Source organism: Pan troglodytes, chromosome 20 (assembly GCF_028858775.2).
Source record: "Pan troglodytes isolate AG18354 chromosome 20, NHGRI_mPanTro3-v2.0_pri, whole genome shotgun sequence".
NCBI classification, from domain to species: domain Eukaryota; kingdom Metazoa; phylum Chordata; class Mammalia; order Primates; family Hominidae; genus Pan; species Pan troglodytes.
Window position 1 is genome coordinate 3493917 of NC_072418.2, and position 6377 is coordinate 3500293.

Consider the following 6377-nt stretch of genomic DNA (forward strand, 5'->3'; position numbering starts at 1 on the left):
AGGAGACCCTTAGAATAGCGGCCGGGCGACTGGCCCCACGGTGCCGGGAAGGACCCTTTGATCTGATTCCGCCATATGATCCGGTTCCGTGCTGGCCCAGCCTGGCCTGGGTTGGATGCCTGCACTGATGCCCAAAGCCCCATCACCCTGAAGCAGATGGAGCTGGCATCCTGAATGAGACTCCTGGGGGCTCCAGGGCTCTCAGGTGGGAGTCCCAGAGCCACCAGGGACCTGGAGTGTAGACCTGGGCAGGGAGCTTGCTCTCTGCCAGCCGCAGTGGGCTCACCTGTGAGGGAGGATGTTAGAATAGTTCTTTTTAAAAAAAAATTTTTTTTTTTTTGAGACAGGATCTGGCTCTGTTGCCAGGCTGGAATGCAGTGGCGTGATCATGGCTCACTGCAACCTCCACCTCCCGGGCTCAGGTGATCCTCCCACCTCAGCCTCCCAAGTAGCTGGGACCACAGGCGCCCGCCACCATGACTGGTGAGTTTTTGTTTTTTGTTTTGTTTTGTTTTGTTTTTGAGACAAGAGTCTCACTCTGTTGCCCAGGCTGGAGGGCAATGGCACGATCTCGGCTCACTGCAACCTCCGTCTCCTAGGTTCAGGCAGTTCTCCTGCTTCAGCCTCCCGAGTAGCTGGGGTTACAGGCGCCAGCCACCACGCCCGGATAATTATGTATTTTTAGTAGAGACTGGGTTTCACCATGTTGGCCAGGCTGGTCTCCAATTCCTGACCTCAGGTGATCTGCCCGCCTCAGCCTCCCAAAGTGCTGGAATTACAGGCTGCGGGCTACTGCGCCTGGCCCCTAGTTTTTGTACTTTTTGTAGAGATTGGTTTTCACCATGTTGCCCAGGCTGGTCTTGGACTCCTGAACTCAAGCAATCCTGCCGCCTCGGCCTCCCAAAGTACTGGGATTATAGGCGTGAGCCACTGCGCCCAGCCTTATTTTCTTCTTTTCAATAGAGACAGGGTCTTGTTCTATTGCCCACACTGGAGTGTAGTGACATAATCCCAGCTCACTGCAGCCTCAAACTCCCAGCCTCTGTTGATCCTACTGCCTCAGCCTCCCGAGTAGCTGGGACTAGAAGCGTGGGCCACTGCTCCTGGTCTATTTTCAGTTTTTTTTGTTTGTTTGTTTGTTTTTGAGATGGAGTCTCACTCTGTCGCCCAGGCTGGAGTGCAGAGGCATGATCTCAGCTCACCGCAACCTCCTCTTCCCAGGTTCAAGCAATTCTCCTGCCTCAGCCTTCCAAGTAGCTGGGACTACAGGCGTGCACCACTACGCCTGGCTAATTTTTGTATTTTTTAAGTAGAGACAGGCTTTCACCATGTTGCCCAGGCTGGTCTGGAACTCTTGGCCTCAAGGGATCCGCCCACCTCGGCCTCCCAAAGTGATGGGATTACAGGCATGAGCTACCATGCCTGGCCCTATTTTCACTTTTTGACTCTTGTGAATATTGCTGTTTTGAAAATTCACGCGTGTTTGTGTGAACAGGTTTCTAGTTCTCTCGGGCATATATCTTGGGGTGGAATTGCCAGTACATATAGCAACTCTATGTTTAAACTTTTGACTCTTTTCCAAAGGGGTTGCCCCACTTATGAGAATTCTGGTTTCTCCACATCCTCACCAATACTTGTTATGGTTCATCTTTTTTTGTTATTTATATATTTTATCTATTTTTATTTTTTTGAGATGGAGTCTTGCTCTGTCGCCAGGTTGGAGTGCAGTGGCGTGATCTCCGCTCACTGCAACCTCTGTCTCCCGGGTTCAAGTGATTCTCCTGCCTCAGCCTCCCGAGTACCTGGGATTAGAAGGGTGCGCCACCACGCCCAACTAATTTTTGTATTTTTAGTAGAGACGGGGTTTCGCCATGTTGGCCAGGATGGTCTTGATCTCCTGACCTCATGATCCGCCCGCCTCGGCCTCCCAAAGTGCTGGGATTACAGGCGTGAGCCACTGCACCTGGCCTGTTATTTATGTATTTATTTTTTTTGAGACAAGTTCTTGCTATGTTGCCCAGGCTGGCCTCAAACTCCTAGGCTCAAGAGATCCTCCCAAAGTTCTGGGATTACAGGTGTGAGCCGCTGTGCATAGCCCCGAAGTGGTTAATTTTAATAATATTTACTTTAGCCCAACATATCCAAAATTACATCATTTCAACATGCACTCATTATTAAAATTATTAATGGATATTTTATTTTATTTTTATTTATCTATTTTTTTGAGACGGAGTCTTGCTCTGTCTCCCAGGCTGGAGTGCGGTGGCGCGATCTTGGCTCACTGCAAGCTCCGCCTCCTGGGTTCACGCCTTTCTCCTGCCTCAGCCTCCCGAGTAGCTGGGACTACAGGCGCCCGCCACCACGCCTGGCTAATTTTTTTTTTTTTTTGTATTTTTAGTAGAGACGGGGTTTCACTGTGTTAGCCAGGATGGTCTCGGTCTCCTAACCTCGTGATCTGCCTGCCTTGGCCTCCCAAACTGCATTTTTATTTATTTTTGAGACGGAATCTCACTCTGTCGCCCAGGCTGGAGTCAGTGGCGCAATTTCAGCTCACTGCAACCTCCGCCTCCCGAGTTCAGGCGATTCTCCTGCCTCAGCCTCCCGAGTAGCTGGGATTACAGGTGCCCGCCACCACGCCCAGCTAATTTTTGTATTTTTAGTAGAGACCAGGTTTCACCACGTTGGCCAGGATGGTCTCGAACTCCTGATCTCGTGATCAGCCCACCTTGGCCTCCTAAAGTGCTGGGATTACAGGCGTGAGCCACTGTGTCTGGCCAGTGAGATATTTTATTTGTGCCCCCCTTTTTTTTTTGAGACCGAGTCTCGCTGTGTCGCCCAGGCTGCAGTGCAGTGGCACAATCTTGGCTCACTGCAACCTCTGCCTCCCAGGTTCAAGCGATTCTCTTACCTCAGCCTCCTGAGTAGCTGGGATTACAGGCGGGCGCCACGACACTAGTTTTTGTATTTTTAGTGGAGACGGGGGTTTTACCATGTTGCCCAGGCTGGTCTTGAACTCTTGACCTCAGGTGATCACCTGCCTTAGCCCCCCAAAGTGCTGGGATTACAGGCAAGAGCCGCCATACCAGGCCCATTTTTTTTTCTTTCGAGACGGAGTCTCATTGTTGCCCAAGGTGGAGTGCAATGGCAAGATCTCAGCTCCCTGCAACCTCTGCCTCCCGGGTTCAAGAGATCCTCCTGCCTCAGCCTCCCAAGTAGCTGAGATTACAGGCGCCCGCCACCACGCCTGGCTAATTTTTGTATTTTTAGTAGAGACAGGGTTTTACCACGTTGGCCAGACTGGTCTCAAACTCCTGACCTCGGGTGATCCATCCGCCTCGGCCTCCCAAAGTGCTGGGATTACAGGTGTGAACTACCGTGCCTGGCAGGCCCATTTTTTATTTTTCTAACTTTGGAAATTCAGTGTGTAGGCCAGGCATGGTTCCTCATGCCTGTAATCCCAGAACTTTGGGAGGCCGAGGCAGGTGGATCACCTGAGGTTAGGAGTTCGGGACCAGCCTGAACAATATGGTGAAACCCTGTCTCTATTGAAAATCCAAAAATTATCCAGCCATGGTGCTGTATGCCTGTAGTCCCAGCTACTCCAGAGGCTGAGACAGGAGAATTGCTTGAATCTGGGAAGCAGAGGTTGCAATGAACCAAGGTCATGCCATTGCACTCCAGCCCGGGCAACAGAGCGAGACTCCGTCTCAAAAAAAAAAAGAGAGTCAGTGTGGAGGGAAGTGTCTCTGTTGGGTCCGGGTGCTCTGCGGGACTCTGAGGAAAAGCTCGCACCAGGTGGACGCTGTTCTGTCCCCATGGGTAAAGGCCACCCCAACAAACCGAGGAGCAAAATGTCCTCGTATGCCCTCTTCGCGCAGAACTGCCAGGAAGAGCACAAGAAGAAACACCCGGACTCTTCCGTCAATTTCGTGGAATTCTCCAAGAAGTGTTTGGAGAGACGGAAGACCACGTCTGCAAAGGAGAATTGAAGTTTGAAGAGAAGGCAAAAAGTGACAAAGCTCGCCGTGACAGGGAGATTAAAAATTACATTCCTCCGAAATGTAAGAAAGGGTAAGAAAGGAAAGAAAAAGGATCGCAATGCTCCTAGAAGGCCACCATCTGCCTTCTTCCTGTTTTGCTCTGAACATCGCCCAAAGATCAAAAGTGGACACCCAGGCCTATTTGTCGTGGAAACTGCAAAGAAACTGGGTGAAATGTGGTCTGGGCAGTCAGCCAAAGATAAACAACCATATGAACAGAAAGCAGTTAAGCTAGAGGAGAGATATGAAAAGGGTATTGCTGCATATCGTGCCAAGGGCAAAAGTGAAGCAGGAAAGAAGGGCTCAAAGAAGAACAAACCAGAAGATGAGGAGGAGAAAGAAGATGAAGATGAGGAGGAAGAGGGTGAAGATGAAGAATAAATGGCTATCCATTAATGATGCCTGTGCAGTGGGCTTGTTTTGCTAAGAATGTGAATTCCAGTACAGCTCAGTATTAGCTTCAGTATAAAACTGTACAAATTTTCGTATAGCTCGTAAGATTCTCTGTACAGAAAATACTTTTCTTTTCTTTTTTTTTGAGACAGAGTTTCGCTCTTGTTGCCTAGGCTGGAGTGCAATGGCGTGATCTCGGCTCACCGCAACCTCCGCCTCCCGGGTCCTGGTTCAAGCAGTTCTCCTGCCTCAGCCTCCTGAGTAGCTGGGATTACAGGCACATGCCACCATGCCCAGCTAATTTTTGTATTTTTAGTAGAGATGGGGTTTCACCATGTTGGCCAGGCTGCTTTCAAACTCCTGACCTCGTGATCCGCCCGCTTCGGCCTCCCAAAATACTGGGATTACAGGTGTGAGCCACCGCACCCTGCCTAATGTCCCTAAATATTTAATGGTTTTTAAAAAATTTATTGTGTATGGCAGCACAGCAAACTTGTAGGAATTAGTATCAATAGTACATCTTGCGTTTTTTAAGATGTTGTATTTTGTAACATTTTGTAATAAAATTATGCGTATCAAAAAAACAAAGAAATTCCGTGTGTAGTTCACACTCACAGCACATCTCCGTCCAGGCACTTGAGAGAATGACTAGGAGGGGTTCTTGGAGGAGGTGGTCTTTGAACGGAGAATCCATCTTCAAGGATTCTTTCTGTAATGGTCACCAAGTATTTCCTGAGTCACTTCCATGTGTCCTGCAGTTCTCTGAAGGGGCGTGGGACCTACCGATGCCAATTATCCAGCATTATCTCCAGATTCCAAGAAGTTGGGGTGTGAGCCAGCAATCAGTACAGAAAAGAGATACCAAAATAAGTTTGAGTTGGGGAGTGTTCCTTCAACTTCAGTTTTCTGGGAGAGATTTTTTTTTTTTTTTTTTTTTTTTTGAGACGGAGTTTCGCTCTTGTTGCCCAAGCTGGAGTGCAGTGGCACGATCTCGGCTCACCGCAACCTCCTCCTCCCGGGTTCAAGCGATTCTCCTCCCTCAGCCTTCTGAGTAGCTGGGATTACAGACATGCACCTGTAATTTCTACTAAAAATACAAAAATTAGCCGGGCGTGGTGGCGCACGCCTGTAATCTCAGCTACTGGGGAGGCTGAGGCAGGAGAATCGCTTGAACCCAGGAGGCGGAGGTTGTACCAGGATAGTTTGTTCCAGCTAAACAACCTGGCCCTAGTGCAGGAAAAGGTGGAAGGCACGGGGCTAGCACAGGAGGGTTCAATATTTTCAACCTTATCAAGCCATATTTTGGCAACTCTTGTTTTTCACGAGAAGCCCCCGCTGGGCTCGTCCCAGCGCTGTCCTGAGGCTTCCCCCATGAGTTCCGTGGCGCAGAGGCCGCCCTGAGCGTTTCTCTTTCCCCTGGTCCAAGAGTGGCTCAAAACAAGGATTTTTGACTGGAATTGGCCACTTTGGGTTACTTTTTGACCCTTGACCTCGCCCCAAAGGGGGATCCGGGGCAGGGGCTCTGGCAGGGGTGGCCCCGCTCCTTCCAGGTCCGCAAGCCCAGGTTCCCACCCACCGGGCTCAGCCCACCCTGCGGCCGTTCAGGGAGGCCGTTGGCACCCGTGACCTACGACCCCCTTCCCGAGCCCCACCGAGGTCACAGTCGTGGCCTCGCCTCCCCATGCCTGCTTCCCGCCCCCTGCCCATGACGGGCGTCTACGCGGACCAATGAGCGCGCTGTATCCACCCCTCGGGCGGGGCCAAGCGCCGACCTATCCCCGCTCGGGCGCCCGGCCGGGTCCAAACGCTCCAATCGTCAGCGGCGGCGGGGCGGGCAGAGGGCCGGGGATGGCAGGTTCAACCAACGGGTGGGCACGTCGTCCTCGAGAGGAGGCGTGCCCTGCGGCCGGGCGTGCGGTGTCCGCGGCGGCGCAGGGAGGGGGA

General features: G+C 51.3%; 1 pseudogene; it reads left to right on the forward strand.

The window, feature by feature from the left end:
* The first annotated feature begins 3390 nt into the window (after positions 1-3390).
* LOC749943 (high mobility group protein B2-like) lies at positions 3391-5453 on the forward strand (annotated as a pseudogene).
* Positions 5454-6377: the final 924 nt, after the last annotated feature.